The sequence below is a fragment of the Copadichromis virginalis genome, linkage group LG7 (genome assembly GCF_057382275.1).
Source record: "Copadichromis virginalis isolate Kocher_CV1m ecotype Utaka linkage group LG7, C_Virginalis_male_GT1.1, whole genome shotgun sequence".
Lineage (NCBI taxonomy): Eukaryota > Metazoa > Chordata > Actinopteri > Cichliformes > Cichlidae > Copadichromis > Copadichromis virginalis.
Genome location: NC_140624.1, coordinates 49,722,260 through 49,743,921, shown reverse-complemented (window position 1 = coordinate 49,743,921; position 21,662 = coordinate 49,722,260). Strand labels below are relative to the sequence as shown.

At 39.9% G+C, this 21,662-nt stretch overlaps 1 pseudogene across 1 annotated transcript; it reads left to right on the top strand.

Annotated features, from left to right (window-relative positions):
* Positions 1-1,749: 1,749 nt before the first annotated feature.
* LOC146705982 (alanine--glyoxylate aminotransferase 2, mitochondrial-like) lies at positions 1,750-19,607 on the top strand (annotated as a pseudogene). Its single transcript, XR_014921132.1, has 12 exons — positions 1,750-1,873; positions 1,975-2,063; positions 5,208-5,398; positions 5,503-5,626; positions 5,704-5,798; positions 8,489-8,619; positions 10,368-10,468; positions 10,666-10,758; positions 11,028-11,160; positions 12,011-12,099; positions 14,403-14,501; positions 19,227-19,607. The product of XR_014921132.1 is annotated as an alanine--glyoxylate aminotransferase 2, mitochondrial-like (transcript).
* The last annotated feature ends 2,055 nt before the right edge of the window (positions 19,608-21,662 follow it).

Below are 21,662 nucleotides of genomic sequence, written 5' to 3'. Positions count from 1 at the left end.
GCCATACCAACACCAACTAGATTTTTAAATCTGAATATATTTGCAGCGATCTCGTATAGGAAACTGTTTCACGCGTATATAAAACAGGTCCGCGGCTCCGAACCATAGTAAAGGGACCTCTGGCTAACACGTCAGGCTCCGTGTCGGGCTCGTAGCTCTACTTTGTTGTCTGGGTCAACTTTGCTAGCGAGAGACAGACAGAGGCGTTGAAAGGCTGCTCCAACGAAACTTATTGTTTGGGAGGAAAACAGGAACACGGTGTACAGTCGAGTCTTAATAGCTTACTTACAACTGGGCTCGTCAGGCACTCTTCTTGGCTGCAGTGGTTATTATTATATTTACATGCTTCCAGCTCCCGTTTCTGCTCGGTGACAACTCGTACTTTTCCTTTTTCTCCCTCCCTCGCTCACAGACACATAACGGGTATGGCAGTCCATTCTCGCTGCAGCACGGACTACACTGCCCATGAGGCTACATTCTTTAGGGCGATGCCTGTAACACTCTGCCTATTGCCTTCATATTAAATCATTTTTGTGAATAATTTTTTAAAATATTTCTTCACATCATTATGCGGGCCGCAAGTAGGGGTGACATGGGCCGCGAGATTGACACCCAGGCATTAGAGCCTCTTAATGCGCGTTTTGTTTGGGGCGTGGAAACCAAAAATAGAGAGGACATAGCCAAACATATGAAACAGGAAAAGACCCTTTATTTCAACAAAGTAACTGTATTCTGAATACCACCTTTTTAAACGGTAACTGTAACGGAATACAGTTACTCATATTTTGTATTTTAAATACATAACGGCGGTACATGTATTCCGTTACTCCCCAACACTGCAGGTGGGAAAAAGTTCCAAATGTATAGCACAGATCATCCGAGGTGTTAAAGTGTTTGTTTTTTTATCTGTACATAAACTCTGCTGGTCTTTGCTCAAATAAGATTTTTTACAGTGAAATCTGCCAAATGTGTCAGGCACATTTCACATTTCATTTCATTTGGATTCAAGAGTGAGCCGCTAAGTATTTGGTGGTCAAGGGCAGAGGTCACTGTGATCTCACAAACCATGATTTCATTAGAATCTCATTAATCTCATTAGAAGCTACTTTCAGCTGCTCCGTCATTCATACTTGCTTTGTTCAGATTTGTTTTAGACTAGAACTACAACTCCCAGAGGGATTTGTGTCTGCAAATCAATCAAAGTTGTGATCTTTTGCTTGTTAGTGGAAATATGTGAAACGCTTCACTACGGACCCGCCACAAAAACAGCTTATAAGATAAGAAGGGATAAACTGATGGCATTTTTATTTCCAAAATGATCAAATGTAGGAAAAGAATAGGAGGGTGTGACCATATCTTATATTTGCTCTGTTACTGAATTGATGGCACTAATCATTGGTCCCCATCTTCAGTCTGTATATACAGTAGATATCCTGCTAGCATCAGCTTCAATATGCCTTTAAATGAGTCTGAGTAAAAGCAGGAATTCTAGTTAGCTCGTATAACGTGTGCCAGTCCAGTTATTAAATGTTCTTGTCTTTGAAAAACAGAAAGGATATGCTTCCTCTGTTACACAATGTGAAGTTAATGTGGTAAAGCACTAACCAGGTTTTAACCTGATTAACTATTAACTAAAACATACAGAAAATCAGGAAAACAACAAAGGTCACGGAGCACATTTTAGACCTGCATTATTCTGAAGATCTTAAGGGCACTGTTTTCCGTTTTCTGAATTGCTTTTTCAGAAATCGAATGACAATTCACCATAAAATGAAGATCTGAAAGGATTGCCAGACTACAATGAAGGGGCCAAGAATACAATTGCTATAAGACACTCAAAAAGGCTTTCCTCAAATGTCACAGAAATGCCACGGTAAAAGTTTGATTGGTTCACAGAGTGCTTCAGAAACCCGAAAGCTTATGCTCTTCACTTTTCTTCATGCATTTTGATGTTTCTTTTTTCTTTTTTAACAGGAGCAGCACGTCAGAAATCAGCCATCAAATATTGTACGGTAGACATCCCAGAGATGCCCCCGTGCAGTTTCAAACCAGAGGAATACAAGGTAGGAAGTGATGGCACATTCATGTTCTTCTGCAAGCCCTCTCACAAATAAAAGAAAGTCATCAAATATAAAAAGAAACATACGAATCCCCAAAGACCGGGGCCAGAGCCAATCTCAGGTTTTCCTGAAATTCAGATACATTTTTCTATGAGGTAAGCTGATCTTTCCCAGATGATCTCTGAGATGGTTCACAGTGGAGCAGCAGATTAGAAATTTACTTTGGGCCTAACAAATTTAGTGCTTTGTTAGCCAAACAAAGAAAGTTGGTGTAATAATGTAAGAACTGCACTGATTTGGTCTTTCCTCGTCTCAGGGAAGATTCTACTTATGGCTTTCTCATTCAGCAGCAGCTGTCTAAACAAGTGTTCAGAGAAGTCTGTACATACCGTACTAAATCATGCCACGGCAAGTCCTAAAATTCCTTATCGTTTCTTAAGGTGAAAGTGGGAGGATTTGCCTCACTGGAAGCTATTTAAGGTTTGGCCCAAGTCCATGACCTAGTAAGACCTAAATATATGGTCTTCATCTTTCCCTCCTGCCTGGCAGCTTCATCTTCATGACCAGTATTTCCCCTATTCCTTTTTTGCACATGTCCAAACCATCTCAGCCTTTCCTCTCTAACTTTAAACTTTAAACTGCCCTCTGATGTACTCATTTCCCATCCATCCTGGTCGCTCTCAATAAAAATCTTAGCATCTTCAACTCTGTCATCTCCACCTGTTATTGCTGTGTTTCTGCTGGTGCCACAGACTTTAACCCACACATCAGAACAGGTCTTACTACCATCTGGTGAATCTTACTGATATTAAATTATTATTGCTAGAGCGCCTAGGAGCTGACGATACAGTCCCTTGAGAAATCAGCACTGCTTCCTGCCTGGTGTCTTGAACAGGAAAAAATATATATTACATCAATTCAATTCAGTTTTATTCATTTATTTTTAAAGGTGCTTTCTATTGTAAGGTAGACCCTACAATAATACATACAGAGACAAACCCAACAAACATATGACCCCCTATGAGCAAGCACTTTACGACTTTTTGTTTTGTTTTGTTTTGTTGTTTTTCCATAACTTGTGTATCTGCAAATATACACATTCTGTATTTTTCATATGAAAGAAACTATACTGTGGTGGGGCTTGCTAATTTCTTGTTTTGATTTATGTATGTTATGTTTTGTTTTACTTCATATGTTTCATATGTTTCATATGTTGTTTGTTTAATTTAAGACAAAAAAAAATTAAATGAATGAGAGGTAAAACTTGAGGGGGTAGGGACAAATAAGTAAATACTTCAGCCTACTCCTTTTCAAACAAATAATGGAATGATATTTTGTAATGATTGTGAAGGCACATGTTTGAAATGTTTGAAATAAAAATGAACTGAACTGAACTGAACATTGAGAAGGAAAAACTCAGGAAGAAACTTCCGGGAGAACCAGGCTCAGGGAGGGGCGGCCATCTGCCGCGACCGGTTGGGGTGAGAGAAGAAAGACAGGATAGTAGCATAGTCGCATACACCTTTTGCAACGTAAGAAAGAGAGGATTCAGGGTCACCTGGTCCAGCCCTAACTATATACTTTACCAAAAAGGAAAATTTTAAGCCTAATCTTAAAAATAGAGATAGTGTCTGTCTCCCAAATCCAAACTGGAAGCTGGTTCCACAGAAGAGGGGGCTGAAAACTAAAGGCTCTCCCTCCCATTCTACTTTTAAGTACTCTAGGAACAACAAGGAAGCCTATAATGTGAGAGCGAAGTGCTCTAATAGGGTGATATGGTACTATAAGGTCATTAAGATAAGATGGGGCCTGATTATTTAAGACCTTGTATGTGAGGAGCAGGATTTTGAATTCAATTCTGGGTTTAACAGGAAGCCAATGAAGGGAAGAGTTACATTAAATCACTTTACATTTTATATGTATAGTATTCTTGTGATACAAGACACAGAAGATGCTTTTCTATTTGGTTCAACTGAATCTCACTGCTGACAATGTCCGACTGGCCTTGTTCTTTTATACGTATCTGAAATAAGTCTGAAGTGGTTTTACTGAAAATACCAATGCTGTGCTGGACATTATTTAGATAAGCAAGAGATCTGTACTTCTGACTGACACAAGTATCAACTCTTTTGATCAGTTGTGAGATTTACCTGAGAGACACATCAACAGTAGTGAAGTAGCCATAGGAACAATAGCACTCCTCTGGGGCTGGTGGTGTTGAATCCATGCCACAGAGAATGAAGACTTTTCTGAAGACAAAAGATAATTTTATGCCAGCAACAATACTTGAAAAAAGTTGCATTGCTTCTGTTTTCAACAACTCTGTGTGCATTTTGGAATCAACGACACTAATTGTGATTTTCTGATTCTTACCTGACATAGGGTTTTGGATCCTCATAGTTCAGCAATAATGGTTCCTTCGCAAATGTGCAAGTCACCAGTGGGACTCCAATTCCAATCACTGATACTGCTTCTTGTATGGTGCGATGAATGATGGTCCGACACTGTTTTGGCCTTTGTGTCCTTGAGTTGCAAACAGAATTAAAAATTCTGGCCATGCGATAGTTTTCCACTTTGTCTGACTCCATCCATAATGTACCTTTCTGGATATTATAGAGGATTTTGTCAATAACCCAAATCTAATTGTAATGTTACATACGAGTACTTACTAAACAGTTAAAGTATCTGCCCCAAGCCGGCTGATTATTAGTGCACCAAAGTCAATGTTTAAATCTTTGAATGATTCTTTGGCTTCACTAGTTTTGGGATCAAGTTCACCCCCGAGCTGCTGCCATTGTCTAGGATATTACATGTTACATACAAGGATAGTAAAGTGTCAAGGCACCCTGGACCTTATTGCACCCTTACTCAGAATCATAAGGCAGACCACACCCATCTTTGAATTTTCCATTTTTACTACACACATGTAAAGTTTTGCAACTGTTATCTCACATGGTCGTGACGCTTTTGCGTTAATAAACTCTGTCCAATGTCTTCCAATAACAACCGCCAAAGTATGTAAAACCAGCTTTATAGACAAAGAAATCAGGAAGTCCTTCTTTTATGCTTTAAATGTACTACTGTGCTAACACTAATAAAAAAGTTACGACCTTCCCACTCTGTAACATCTCTTCTGCGTATTTTTAGGGTATGTCCAAAGAGCAGATGATGGAGATCCGCAAGCAGAACTGCAACCCCATGACCACGAAGATAACTTACTTAAAGAAGCCCGTTTTCATCCACCAGGGCTACATGCAGTGGCTGTGGGATGTGGATGGGAAGCGATATTTGGATTTATTTGCCGGTGTGGCGACCGTCAGTGTGGGCCACTGCCACCCGTAAGGCCGTTCTTCTTCACCGTGTATGGTTTTTGTTCTGATTTCAGTTGTTTATACAAAATTGGCTCATTCAGTTCTTTCCACTTTGACCTTTGTTTGCATAGAAAAGTGACAGCTGCGATACAGAAGCAGCTGAAGAAACTGTGGCATACTACTAACATCTACATCCATCCTGAACTGCATGAGTATTGTGACAAACTGGCCCCCTACTTACCTGATCCTCTTAAGGTGCTCTGCTACAGTCCATGAATCTAATTAGTATGAAGGCTGTTGTTAAAATGTGTCCTCTCTGGTTTCTCATCCAGGTGATTTATCTGACCAACAGCGGCTCGGAAGCCAATGAGCTTGCGATGCTGATGGCTCGCCTCCACACTGGCAACTTTGATATAATCACCTTCAGGTAAACGTCTCATTGTAACCAAGCTTAATTTGTCTATAATCATGATGGATCTTATATATATATATATATATATGTGTGTGTATATATATATATATATATATATATATAGATAGATAGATAGATAGATAGATAGATAGATAGATAGATAGATATAGATATATAGATGGATATAGATATAGATAGATAGAAATCTGTCCCGCCTTTCTAGTTTTACATTTAGCTGCACAGCATAAACATACTAGAGGCTGTGCCATTGGCCATTCATCCATATCCTCCTGAGAACCAGCCTATTCATTTATGTCATCTGTAATGGTCTATATCTTTTGACTTATTTGAGCTGTCCTACCCCTAAGTCCTTGTCTGGGTGGCCTCTTTTAGCTCCAGAGAGAAAGGAAATCACAAAAAAAGTTCAATGGGGAGATTCTTTTTTGCTTGGTTCTCAGGAGGATATAAGCAGGAGAAGCAATATTATGCTAATGTTTAATGTTGAGTGGATGGGCCTCAGTTGATGAACATTGGTTGACTGTTGGAATTTGCATTATATTATGTTCATGAGACAAGACAATATTTTTCTTTGTCCTTCATCACGGAGTTGGCTTTGCTTTTTATCACATTACCCTTTTTCAAGGTTAGCATTGATATACTCTAATATGAAGCCACACAAAGATGTAGATGTGCATTCAAATTCATCCCCTTTGCCACAGGAAATATAACTGATTAATTGTCATTATGTTCATTCATTACGTCCCCTTTTAATTTTATTTGAATACATTACGGGACAAAATTTAGGCTTCTGGACCTGTTGCACCATGGTATCTCTGCAAAATTCACATTTTTAATCTTGTCGTGACTTTATTAGAAAAGCAGATTATTCAAGTGTAGCTTTTTAAATGTAATAAACTGTGGAACTGTGGATAGTATTATACTGCTAGCAGCCCCCTGTGAAACTGGAGGAGAAAAATAGTTAGTAAGAAGCAGCATTAAAGGAAAGGGTGCAAAAGAGCAGCATTAACCACAGTCTTGGTAATTATAGACAAAATGTAGAACTAGGTGATGAACTTGTTGTATGTCAAGCCTCTGTATATAACCACTCACACTAGGATGGATAGGATGAAGACAAGTGTAGTGAAAGAGACCGAATCCTAGTGTAGCACCATTTTGATCATCACTGTGTATGAAGGGTACAGGAACACAGAGTAATAAATAACGGGAAAAGTAGGCGCTGAATGAGCAACTTTGAAAAAGTATATATGTAAGAGATCGAGAGACTGCCCTTCAAATCTGCAGGAGGCTTTTGCGCTGTACTTATTCCACCTTGTAAATGGGATAATAAAGAAGCTGTTGAAATGAAAAAGTCTGTCTTAAGTTGCGTATTTTCACCAGGTCAGAATCAAAGGATCAGGAGCGGCAACTGATCCTCGACAAAACCCATTAACAGTCGAAAAGAAGAACAAAAAGAGAGGATGGAAGGAAGGATGGATCGATGGATCCAGTCTAAATGGGAGGGGGTGGGGGGTGCTCACTAGTCGCAGACATCTCAAACACAGCTCCCAAAGCCCCACCCAACACTGAGCTAGCTTTTTTTAACCCTCTTATACAGCTTCTTACAGTTTTTATAAGTGATGTTGTTACCCCAACAAAAACCGGCAAAGCTGCCAACACTGCCAAACAACTGCATGATAAAACAAGTGCAGCATTTTATTACACTCAATAAAGAATTAGTGTTTGCAGAGAAAGAGTCCATGCTGCCCTTTTTTATTGAGGGCATCAGAGTTGATAGATCAATCCAGTTTGTCATCAAGTTGCACACCAAGATATTTGTATGACTACGCCACTTTGATGTCCGGCCGGCCGGCCGTCCATGTCCTACCGCTTATTCGATTTTGTGTCACAATGGCAGCAGTCTAACCATATACACCCAGACTTCTCTAACAGCTCATCCAAGAGATGTAATCTCTCCAGCGAGTCCTAGGTCTCCCCCCAGGGCCTTGTCCCGGTAGGACATATCCGAAACACCTCAACTGGCTTCTTATGATGTGGAGCTCTACTCCAATGACCAAACAATGACCAAGAGGGCGAGGAAGCCGGTTCCATCCGTTTAAAGAAATATTAGTTTCTTTAAATTTTCCATGGCCATTGCGTACCTATGACCTCATTACTTCACTTCCCAGAGCTTGTAACCATAGGTGACGGTAGGACTATAAACTGACCAGTAAATTGACTGCTCCGCTTTTACGCTCAATTCTCTCGTCAAGTTTTGATTGTATTCATGATGCGGCAGTTCTCCTTAATCCAGTTACAGAAGGCACTGACCAGGTTCCTGTATTCTTCCACCTGTACGTTCCTAATACATCCCACAATTGCTGTGTCCTCGGAATATTTTTGCATGTGGCTTATGTTAGACTTATAGTTCATGTCCACAGTGTATACTGTGAAGAAGAACAAATAAATGCTGGTGCGTGGCACCCTCAGGAAAAGCTGTGTTTACATGTATGCCACCATAGTGGTTCATTACAACCTTTCTCAGTATGTTTCCTGAATTCTCAAAAACCGATGCGGATGTGCCGTCTAGCGGTAAGGGTTTGTTGTTGGTGCGGGTACTACTTGAGCAGGCATTGCAAATAATCTTATGGGCAGCATTCCAGGTTTTATGATGTTATCTTTGTTCTGTGTTAACCATTAACTGTCAGACTGACCCAGCTGACTTGGTTTCTGCCCAATAAACAGACCATGTGCCCTGATGTGTTTAGAGGTCCTTGGGGAGGAAGCTACTGCAGGGACTCCCCTGTGCAGTCCATCAGACAGTGTAGCTGTGCTCAAGGTACACACACACACCCCTGGCTTATCACACATCAATTATCTTTATTGTCGCTCTCATAAACAGGAACATTCATCTCCATGGTCTGCACTAATAATAGCTTGCATGTGCGTGAATTGTGTGCTTACAATCGTGATGTTTATAACACTAAAAGGATGTAAAGGATGAATGGTTGTGGTCAAAAGTTAACATCTGCTCTTCCTGTGTATGAATGTTATGGTAATTTGACCCTTTTAGAGATTTCTTTGAACAGTTCTTTTCCAGGTTGACGTTATTCTACATAATGACTTAAAAAAAACAAAAGAATTGGGTGCATAAGTCAGAATGTATTTATATATTTAACTTCTGGTGCAAACCCAGTTACTTTGTTCTCTAAGCAGGCCTGAAATATGACAGAAACCACTCAGTTGAGAAAAGAGCTTCAAGCATTACTCCTAGTAGGATTTCAAATGGGGAAGAGTTAAAGTTCCCTTGAAGTTGCACCTCAGTTTGGAAGCCATCATTGAGCATTTAATCTAAATTTTAATCTAAATTTGTTGGTAACGTTGATGTTAGGGCTTTGGAAAGGCCATTCCAGAAAATTCAATTGTGTCGAAGCTTCGACATGAAGTTGAAGAATTTGGGAGTAGTCCTCCTTCATCATTATTCCAACCACTTTATGTAATTTACCTGTACCTCTAACACCAAAACAACCCCAGAGCATGATGCTACCACCACCATGCTTGACAGCTGGTATACAGTTCTTAGGTTTGAGAGCCTCCCCTTTACTCTTCAAATATTACCTTATTGTTGCCAAATAGTTTTTGGCAACAATAAGGCATTTGGCTTGCCAAGTTCAACTGCAAATTTCAGGTGTTGATGTATTCAGGTGAAGGTGTTGATTGTGGAGCAGGGGATTGTTTTCTCCTCCGTCCATAGTGATGCACAACTCACGTCATTGTGGACAGTGATGCTGGTGTTCCAGCTGTTTCCAGTTCATAGCAGGCTTTCTGGTTCCTGTGTTGGTCTTGAACATCCTAACCGATTTCCTCAAATCTGGGGATTTTTCCAGACCTCGTTAAAGGGGACGCACTTTCAAATTGCATCTACTTGCTTAAAATCTGCAGATGTTTAGAAATAGCTCCACAATACCTCCCCAAATTGTGTAAAGCTCTTAGATCTTGACTGAGTTCCTTGGACTTTCCTATTGTTCTGAGTACTGGTCAATCCAGTAAGTGCTGTCAAACAAATCCTTTTTACTACCAGCTGTAGTCAATCATGATCCCTAACAGGACCTTAACAGACCTTGGCCTTGTCAAGTTGAAAGACGTTTTTTAAACCCATTATTTATTATGCATTCTGTGCAATCATTCCACCCTGGAAAAGAAGAATTACCCAAAATCACCATGTCATTTATGGCCTTGATAAGTGTGAATTTTGGTTAAATTGTTTGTTTTGCCAGGTAAATTTAGACCTTTAATAAGAGTGGTCAGAGAAAGAAAGGTCAGCGAAAGAAGTGTTTATGCCCCTGCAGTTCAAACTGCTAATCATTCACTTGTTGTAATGGTTAATCATTCTGAGGAAATTTGTAAGCCTGAGTTTCACCTAGAGTGTACCCGCAAATTCAGCGTGCTAACACACCTGCATGAGAAATTATTCTGTCTGAAACATGAAGAAAAGGCAAGTTCTTGTGGTGCAATAAACACTTTTTGAAAACATATAGACATTTGTATACTGTTACTTTTAGAAAACTGTTGTCTCTGGTCCCACAGGTGCTTGCATAGCAAATAAACATTACATTGAACAGTTAGAAGAGACATTTGCTACCAGCGTTCCAAGTCAAATTGCAGCTTTCTTTGGAGAGCCTATTCAGGTACTATATTCTTTTTATCCATGGCTATGGCTGGATTTATTTTTGACTCCGTGTGATAGTAACGGACAAACAACATTCATTTTACTAAATATATTTGTTATGCTACCACTCAGGGTTTTTTCTGCATGACTGCTTCTATTTTTGTTATTTTTTTGAATATGTTAGCAAAGGAATATAAGCGTGTTTGGTGTGTACAGGGCATGGGAGGAGCTGTACAGTACCCGAAAAACTATCTCAAGGAAGCTTACAAACTTGTAAGACAGAGAGGAGGAATCTGCATTGCTGATGAGGTCAGACACCACGAAGGTGTTATGTTTTTCTCAAAGATGAAATAAAGCAAAAACCAAACAGTATTGCAAGGCTAAGCCAATGCAGTAATTATAAAAGCGAGCTAAACGCAATTCAATGGAATTTATTTTAGAAACTCTTGGTTTCTTTGAGTAAACTGTTGATAACTAATGTATTATGTAATTATATAATCCAATTGTGTATTATAATAATCTAATTATTAGTGAGCGATATATAGAATTTTAATATAAAAGGCATTTGCACATTACAGGTCTAGACTGGATTTGGCCGAACGGGAAGCCACTTTTGGGGTTTCCAAGGTCATGATGTCATTCCTGACATGGTTACAATGGCAAAGGGTATTGGCAATGGATTCCCAGTGGGAGCTGTTGTTACCACACCAGGTGAGATTACATTAAGATGCGCAAGTCCTAAATTCAATTAGCATGTATGGTAAATGGCCTGTATTTGTATAGCGCTTTACTTAGTCCCTAAGGACCCCAAAGTGCTTCACACTACATTCAGTCATTCACCCAGTCACACACAAATTCACACACAGGTGATGGCAAGCTACATTATAGGCACAGCCACCCTGGGGCGCACTGACAGAGGCGAGGCTGCCGGACACTGGCGCCACCGGGCCCTCTGACCACCACCTGTAGGCAACGGGTGAAGTGTCTTGCCCAAGGACACAATGACCAAGACTGTCCAAGCCGGGGCTCGAACCGGCAACCTTCCGATTACAAGACGAACTGCCAACTCTTGAGCCACGATCGCTCTTAACCTCCTTTTTATGTATTTTTTTCGCTGCCCTAATTAAATTTATGTGATCCCAGCAATTTTCAATTTCAAATGCAAACACAGACTTTTTTTCCTCAGAACGTCATGCAAAATCCATTGACATAAAGCATAAACGATATAAGAGCAAACACTGACTCACGTGGTAATTACCAATACAGCGCTAGCCTTGAAAATGTATGTTTATTTCTGTGAGTGGGTGTGTAATAATAGGCTGCTGTGCGTTCATGGTAGAAACAGCTTTCACGTACTGGTCAACTTTTAGATGCACGATTTATGCTCTTAAAGACCCCACTGTCCAAAAATTAACATGAAACCCCTTGATACTTACACAAATCATTTGCAATGCATGTATTCTGAGACATTTGTATTCTGAGGCTGAAGTTTTGATTACAAGCAGCAGAGCGGAGGTGTGAGCTTGTTTATTCATGTGTGTGCGTGTGTGTTTTTTTCCAGAAATTGCTGCTTCCTTTGTGAAAGCCTCCCACTTCAACACATTCGGAGGAAATCCATTGGCGTGTGCCGTTGCTTCATCAGTTCTCGATGTAAGAACCGATCTTCTTATTTCCATAGACGAGTTTGAGAAGTTCTTAATAAAACAGTCAGGCAAGTTTATAACTTGTCTTTTTGCCCAGTGAATGAAGATAGATTACATGTTTAGTTTTTTTTCCCTGCTACTATGCACACCTCTGTAAATCACGCACGAGTGGGGAAGTATAGTGATTTATACATCTTTTTTTATTTGTTTCTACCTTTGCTAACAAAGCAGATAAAGCTTATCACACAACACAGTGAACCAGATAAAAGCTGCAGCACATTATACATCATAAAATATACTGCTGAGTACCATTTTATATGCGGTGCCATTTTTACTTTTAAGAAACACAATGTTTGCTTCGGCAGTGGAGAGTTGACGAGGGGACTAACAACTAAAGAAAATATTAATCTGGTAGTACAAATATATTTTTGAGCAACTTGGAAGTAGCTTAAAAACATTTATGTTTGCAAACTGATTTGAGTGGTTAACATTTTTCTTTGTACAAATCTACCAATCATATATTTTCCAGATGGGACTGCATAGTGGATCAAAATTTGATCCACTTTTCTGTGTTTACAATTCCATCAGTTTTGACAACACCACTGATTCAAATGCAGCCCCAAACCATTACAGAGCCTCCACCGTGCTTTACAGATGACTGTAGACTCTCTGTTACGCACTGTTTTATCTCCTTCATACATAGTGACAATAATTAGACCCAAAAATTTCCCATTTGGATTCATCGCAGACAGCTACCCGTCCACTGGGACCATTTCTGATGATGCTTTGGTAAACAGCAGATGATGAACTGAAAGGCCATATCCATCTCCCAGGTTTTGTCAGATACTGTTCATCATATTTTTTAGGCCAGCCACTTTTTCTTTTGTCCTTCACTTCTTCAGGTTCCTCATTTTTGGTGAATACACTGCACACCTTACTGAGATATGCCAAGGTTTAACCTAATAGCTATTTAGAACCGTACAGTTTCTGCAGATTTGTCGTGATGCAAATCTGCTTCAGCACATCCCAAAGGTTCTTTAATGAGCTGAGGACTGTGGAGGCCATTTGAGTACAGTGAACTCATTGTCATGTTAAAGAAACCAGCTTTAGGGGATCTGAGCTTTACGACACAGAGTGTTGTCCAATCCAACAGACGATGGGCAAGCTGTGGTCCTACTGTCAGTAAAAATTGTGGGGCTTGTTGCTTTTCTGAAGTGGTTTAATAGCTGGTCATTTCCCCTCCTTATTAAAAGTATTTGACTATATGATTAAAGATGCCAAAGACTCCAGATCACATTTCTCCAGGTGTAAGCTGATTAAAAAGCAAAAAAGGGGCAATTTTTCCAAACCTTGAGAAGGAATCCTTTCACATTTTCCACCACGTAGCTGTAGCATGATGTAGAGCATGGCATGGCCACAGATTTGGGTTTTTTTCAGTGTATTTGTTTTTGAAAATAAACAACAAGCACTGACTGAAATTTTTTTTTCCTAACATGCAAAACTGAACTGAATGTTGTTACCTTGTTAAGTTCAAATGATTGTACTGCATTATTTTCCTTTTTAGCAACTCGAATGGGGAAAAAATGAAGTAGAACAAAATGCTGCACATTTTATGTGGAATTCATTTCTTTTCAGACTATTAGCAGAGAAGATTAGCCAAACTATTCCTTCCCAAAACCCACACTGAATAAAAATCAGTCTGACTCTTCAGTTTACATATTTGGTTATGTCCAAAGGCTGATTTAACATTTCTGTCATGTTGCCTGTAAGTAAAAACTCTAAAGTCCAAAAACGTTGGGATACTGTGTAAAAACAGAAAGACTGAAAGACAGAAAAGATGCACATTTTATTCAAAATGAAACGCATCAAATGCTTAAACATTTTACTACTACCTCAAATAAATCTTATCTTACTTTGATTTTGATGGCAGCAGCGGTTCTCAGAAAGTTGGTATGTGGTGGTTGTGGGAACGAAAGGCTGGAAAAGTAACTGTTTCTGTGAACTACTGGGAATAAAATAATAACTATTCTGTTTTTAACTTACATTTTTCATTTTCTGAATGAGGTTTGTGCACGCTGATCCTATTCATATGCGCCACCTTTCGTGATGTATTGTTAAACAGGAGGAAATGTGGAAGTCAAAAATGCCATTTAATACTTTAACTAAGCTTTCTGACTGAGGAAACATTAACATATTAGACCACAGAAGACATGGCGCTTGCTTTAAGGTGCTATAGAAGTAGATGAGTAATATTAGTAATACAAGATAGCACATCCTTGTGTCCTTTCATATCTTCTTTTTGAACCACAGGGCAGCAGAGAGCCGCTGCCTCCTGAAGCAATGAGTGAGATCCTTGAGGACATCAAGGACATGGGAGTCCTGATAGGCAAAGGAGGAGTGTACGGACAGGTAGGCGGAGTCACCATGAGCTGACCTATCCTTGTGTCAGTTTACAGTCATGTGGTGGAAAAAGAAAAAAAGTTTACATGACTCCATGCGAAAAACAAAATCACCCTTACCGCTACTAATCAGATTCACTTTATTTACTGATCAGTGTTAAGTGTAAACTTGTCTATAAAAGCAGAGGATTCGTCAGGCTGGCGTGGAACATTCAGCCACAATGCCACAATCTTCCCAAGAGCAATACTCGACGACACTACAAAGAAACCAAAGTTACAGACAGTGCAGGCTTCAGTCAGCATGTTGAAGTTCATGGCAGTACAATTACAAAAAGCCTGTAGGGTTGCCAGGAGAAAGAACATGACAGCACCGATTAGGTTTGCAGCGATGCATCTAAAAATCACAAGGCATCTCCTTGGGAGATTTCGCCAAAGTGGAGGCGTTTGGCCTCAATACACAGCATACAAGTACAAACCAATCAAAATCAAATCAAATCAAAATTTATTTATATAGCACATATTAAAACAACAGTGTTGACCATAGTGCTTCACAGTCAATAAAAACATGAGACAGTTAAAACAAACAATAAAAGAGGACAACAAACAATAGGTAACAACGCAACAAGCTAAAACAGCCAACTAGACAGAATCAAAAGCCAAAGTAAAAAAATAAGTTTTAAGACGTAATTTAAAAGACTGGATAGACTCGGCTGTGCGAATATGAACAGGGAGGTTATTCCAGAGTCTGGGTGCCACGGATGCAAAGGCCCGGTCGCCTCTCGACTTCATTCGAGTCCTAGGTTGTGCTAGGAGCCTGTGGTTGGACAATCTAAGTGCTCTGTTGGGATTGTATGAATGGAGTAAATCAGAAAGATAACTGGGCGCTAAATTATTCAAAATATTAAAAGTGAACAAAAGAATTTTAAAATCTATATGATATTTAACAGGGAGCCAATGTAATTTGGCTAAAATTGGAGTTATGTGTTCATGAATTCTCGTACCTGTTAAAAGACGCGCAGCTGCATTTTGAATTAACTGGAGCCGGCAAAGAGAGGAGTGTTGGAGGCCCGAGTAGAGGGAGTTACAGTAGTCCAATCTGGATGTAATAAATGCGTGGATAAGCTTTTCAAGGTCCTTTAAAGGAAGGAACGGCTTTGCTTTGGAAATCTGACGCAACTGGTAAAAGCTGTTTTTTACCACAGTGGACACCTGTTTCTCGAGTTTAAAAGAGCCATCCGGGAACACTCCGAGGTTTCTTACAGTGGACGAAAGATGGCTAGCGAGAGGGCCTAGGGCATCAGCTAACTGGTCTAGCGGAGTGTGACTACCAAAGACTATGATTTTGGTCTTATTCTCGTTCAATGTAAGAAAATTATGTGATAACCAAATTTTAACTTGGTTGAACAGTTGAACAGAGGTTGCAAAGAAGCAGTCACATCGGATTTCAAAGGTAAATAAATCTGGATATCATCGGCATAACAGTGAAAGGAGATGTTGTATTTACTAAAAATTAATCCCAAGGGCAACATGTACAAAGAGAAAAGAGCAGGACCGAGCACGGACCCTTGAGGCACACCACAATAAATAGGGGCAGAAGCCGAGGAGTGTTGCCCCATAGCAACAGAGAACGACCTCTCTGAGAGATAGGATTTAAACCAAGATAAAACCGTACCTTTGAGACCAACAACATGTTCCAGTCTTGATAGAAGAATGTTGTGGTTAACCGTGTCAAAAGCAGCAGACAGGTGCTGCTAAAAGAGTTAAAAGAAGATCATTAAAAACTCTAAGTAAGGCTGTCTCTGTGCTGTGGCGAGGTTTAAAACCAGACTGAAACTTTTCATTAATACCATTTGCATCTAAAAAGGCCTGTAGTTGTTTTAGAACTACCTTTTCCAATATTTTGGAAATAAAAGGGAGTTTGGAGATCGGCCTGTAGTTGGTGAGACCAATTAGGTCAAGATTTTTCTTCTTCATAATAGGTTGCACAACAGCATGCTTAAAGACAGACGGTACACAACCTGATGACAATGATGCATTCAGCAGAGATAAGATACAAGGACCAATAACATGTAAAGCTTCCTTAAGGAAACGAGAAGGAAGAATATCATGCGGGGAACCAGAGATTTTGAGATGATCAATTATATCTTTTAAAGCAGAATAAGACACTGGCTCAAACTGTTGAAAGACAGTCAAGCATTCAGAAGCTGGAACTGGGTCTAAAACTGATGATGGATGAGATGGATGAGAAGCCCTTAGAGCTGAGATTTTATCAGAGAAATACTTTAAGAATTTATCACAAAGAGCAGGGGAAGCATCCCTATAAGTGGTAGTGCGAGGGTTTATCACAGAATTAAAAGTATTAAAAAGTGCTCGGGGGTTGTGGCTATTAGTCATAATAATGCTAGACAAAAAGGCAGATTTGGCAGCTTTAACAGACTTTTGATACTTAGATAGACAATTATGGAGGATGTCCAGAGAGACGTGGAGTTTGTCTTTCCAATCTAACCAACTGTCCAGCACAGTGGTGGAGGGGTGATGATTTGAGTTCGTTTTCCAGCCACAGGACCGTCTCGCAGTCACCAAGTCGCCCGTGAACTCATCTTTATACCAGACCAGAGCATTTCAGAGTCAAATGTTAGCTCATCTGTCTGGAAGCTAAAGCCTGGCCCAAATTGGCTTATGATACTCAAGGTGCTGAAAACACACAGTCAAAGTCCAGGTCACAACCTCACTAAAACACTGATGAGAACTTGAGCTGTACAAACCACAATGAACTGAAAAAGGTAAAGACGAGTGGGTCAAAATCCCTCCACAACTATGTGAGAGTCATCAGAGAGTTATTGCTGAAAAGGTTGTTTTACAAGAAACAGAATCATGGGGTGTTCTTAGTTTAAGAACCCAATACAGAGTTAGGAAATATGAGTGTAAAAATCAGCTATAAAACTATAAATATGGGACAAAAAATAACTAAATCATGATGGAGAATCTCTGTTTTGCCCTTGAGGAAGTTCACTCATCTAAACTCGTCAAACCAGCACAAGTCTTTGTTCTTCAAGAAGTGATTTGACTTACTAGACTTCACAAAAGAATGGTGGTGCACCAGCTTCTGCTTTTCTGTGCCCCGCCCTTCAGAATGTGCTTTAAAGCAGTTATTAGCAAGGATTTTTCGGTCAAACTTAGGTTTGTTTTCTTTAAAAAATTCAACAAGCGAAAGATTCAAGGCTAAAACTTTGAACAGTCTATGCGACGGCACACTCAGTCTTGAACAGGACTATCAAAAAAACATGGTGTTACAATCTCCCTGCCTGCAAACTCTGAGACATAAATTACAACAAAAAGTCTCTGCGGTGCAAACCACAGACTGAGCTTCCAAAAACTTTGCTGTGCATCAAAGGAAATTATTTAACTTTTTGTAATTAACCATTTACAATGACCCTACACATTTTAAAATGAATAGGAGGGAAAAAAAATTGCATCAGCGTCTCCAAGGCTAAAAAACCAAATGCACTACACTAATCTCCGGGTTGAAGCCAAAAAGATAACGTCTAAGCTAACGGCTGGCCTCAAAACAGCAATAACAGAGAAACCCAATAAGCTTCCACTAATGAACAAAACACTTTACAAAACAAGTCCCACAAGTTTGCCACTCCTAACCTCCAAGAGCACTCAAAAAACAAAACGGCACTAACTCAGCATGCACACCCTTCTCAGAATCCAGTGGCTGAACAGCATTTAGCTCTTGCTGCTGGAGGTAAATCTGAAGTTCCACAAATGATCTGAATGCCTTCATCTGTGGCAATCAGGTGTGAGAAACCTGAGAGAGAAAGGGAGGGAGAGCACAGCTGTCTTCCAGAAAGAGGCCAAAAGATCAGTGAATGTAGATTGTAAGTCATTGTATTCTGTTATTTATTCATTTATTTGACAGCATCCCAACCTTTTTGGAAGTTTTTTGGTGGTCTAACCTAATTACTGTGCTTGACAGCAAGTCTCTTATTCACTTTCTTATAAATTGAAGCTTTTAAAAAAATAATAAAAATGTTAATAGTAATATTAATAGCAGAAAAAGAGTACCCAGTTCATCAAAAACTTTATTTCACCTCCATCTCTGATCAAATGTCATTGTTGAAGAGAAAGTTTTATTTCATACAGCACGTCCCCGGCAGAGTGCTTTGACTGGCTGCGGAAAATACTGTAGGCGTTTTATGTTACTCATTATGAAATATTACACTGGATGAAAAACATTATATGGTGCACATTTTTTGAAAACTCCATTCAGTCGGGAATCAAAATGTCACTGCCACAATTGCTAATCTTGTATTGTTCTAGGGGAAAAAGCCAGAGCGTAACTTTTTAGATTTATTCGCAGATCAACAATGAATCAATGTGAAAGCCTCTTTACAATTTGTTTCGATGCTTAAAGCTTTTCAACTGCCTTGTCCTTGAGTTTAAAAGGCATCCTTTTGTGTAAAAGTAATTTTTTCTTTTCAATTAATGCACAGCTATTCATGCGTGATACAGTGAAGATAACAGGGACCTCATTTTAAACTTTTTCACCTATTACAAGCGATTGTTCAACAGAAAGAGGGGGGGTCTCGATTTAAAAGCAAATGCCTTTCCCGGCTTAGATATTAATTTATGCGCCCGCTCTGCCTTCAGGATAAGAAAAGAAAAATAGATTATTTCGCTCCATGAGCTCCACTCTCACCTTCTTTTTTCCTTTCTCTCACCACTTTAGACCTTCCGCATACAACCCCCCATGTGCATCACGAGGGAGGATGTAGATTTCTTCCTGGCGGTGTTTAATAAAGCAATCTCGGGCTACACGGACAGAAAATGAGCAGGTCAATGCCGAGGAGTGAACTGGAATGGAAAACCATTCAGCAAGGGACTTCTCCTTTTAAAAAAAACCAATTAAAAATGTATTGTCTGAATGTTTCAAATTATATAAAAATGGCTCCACTGAAATCAGTCTTTTATAGTCACTGATTTTTACTGTTTCTCTAACTTCGATGTCATTTTGCTCACTTCAGATTGAATGAATAAACATTTTTGTGATCAGCCTGTAAAAATATTTGAGATGAACCGACCACAGAATTACAGTTTCATTTTGTTTTTGTCTTCCCGATAAAACTGCAAACATACGATGAAATGAATGCATGATTTTTATTCTTTTTTTTAGACACATCCAACAAGCTGTTCGCTGTTACACACAATTCCCAGAGGCATTAATGGAAGCAAGAAGCACTCCGAGAGTGCAAACCTCCACCATGAGCAGTATTTACTTATAAGAGAATAGTGTTGTATTTCATGTATATACTCATTTCATTATCTAAAACATACTGTAAGAAGTTTATATGGCAGTAAAAATCAGATACGGGCAACATGACAGATGTTTACATTGATTACAGAGACATTATGTAGCAGTAGGTCATGGATAATAGGTATTACCTCATTCCTTTTTCTCTTTCTGATGCTTTCTTTAAAGATCTAACACCTTTTAGGGTCAGCTTGAACGAAAGGCAGATGTGGGATTGTGAAATGTTAAAGTGAGGTCAGAGGTCAAATGTGACATGTTTGGTTGGAGCCTATAATGTGATATTTATGATCCCCATGTGCCAGAATCATTTCTGAAATGGTGCCGATAGAAACAGAAGCAGTTTCATTTGTAGCATAGTTTTAATGGTTAAAACAAAAATATTTTTAAACGTTTGACCCTGAAGAAGAGGTAAGAGGTCCAATGTAACATATTTAGAATCCCCATATATCATTGCCTGATCACTGATCAGGCCTAAGATTCTGACCGCTGAGACGTGAAGTCGATAACACCGATTATCTCCTCATTGTGGCACCTGTTTGCAGATGAGCTATACCAGGGAGCAGATGAACATTTTGTCCTCAAAGATGAAGCATGAACAATGGGCAAGTATCAAGATTTGAGCAGGTTTGACAGGGGCCAAATTGTGATGGCGACTGGGTCAGACCATTTCTGCACTGATCAGTATTGATCAAAAGTGGTCCAAGGTAGAAACAGTGATGAACCAATGACAGGGTCACAGGTGGCCCAGCTCACTGATGCATGCAGGGAACAAAGATTCCACAGATGGGTTAACATAGCACAAACTGCCAAAAAAGTTCATGTTGGTTCTGACAGATACAAGTGCATCATAGTTTGCTGTGTATGGGACTGCATATGTGCAGACTGGTCATGTGCCCATCTGACCTCTTTCCATCATCAAAAGCACCAACAATGGACACAGAAACATAAGAACTGGACCATGGAGTGATGGAGGTAGTGGCCTGAACTGATGATCTTCTACATCATGGATCATGGGCGATCGTGGCTCAAGAGTTTGGAGTTTGCCTTGTAATCGGAAGGTTGCCAGTTCGAGCCCTAGTCATTGTGTCCTTGGGCAAGACACTTCACCCGTTGCCTACTGGGGGTGGTCAGAGGGCCTGGTGGCGCCAGTGTCCGGCAGCCTCGCCTCTGTCAGTGCGCCCCAGGGTGGCTGTGGCTACAATGTAGCTTGCCATCACCAGTGTGTGACTGTGTGTGTGAATGGGTGCATGACTGGATGTGTAAAGCGCTTTGGGGTCCTTAGGGACTAGTAAAAGCGCTATACAAATACAGGCCATTTACCATCACATGTATGACCAGGGCCCTATTTCAGAAAGCCGGTTTAGTGCAAACTCTGAGTAAGTATACCCTGAGTTAACGAAAACTCTGGGTTTTCGGTTTCACAAAGCGAGTTTAGATTAATTCTGAGTGAGTTACTATGACGACACACTCCGTGAAGCTAACCTGCCCCCTAGCAGGTTTACTTCAACTAACCCTGACCTTCTCCGCCTCTTTGTCGGAAACCTGACTGTAGGAAGTGTCAGACATGGCGTGCTCCTTCCTTGAAGAGCCAGTAGATGTTGAAGCCCAAATTCTCCGCAGAGCTCTCCGCCGGGAGAGAGTGATCAGAGCGCGTTTGGACATTTTATCATGTCCTGATGATTTCCTGTGTGAACGTTACCGTTTCTCAGCACAATCTATAATTCATTTGAATAACATCCTCAGGCCTAATATTGCTCATGTGACACATCGCGGACATGCTCTCAGTTCTGTACATATTATTTGTATTGCACTTCGGTTTTTTGCAAACGGGAGCTTTCTGTATAATATTGGTGA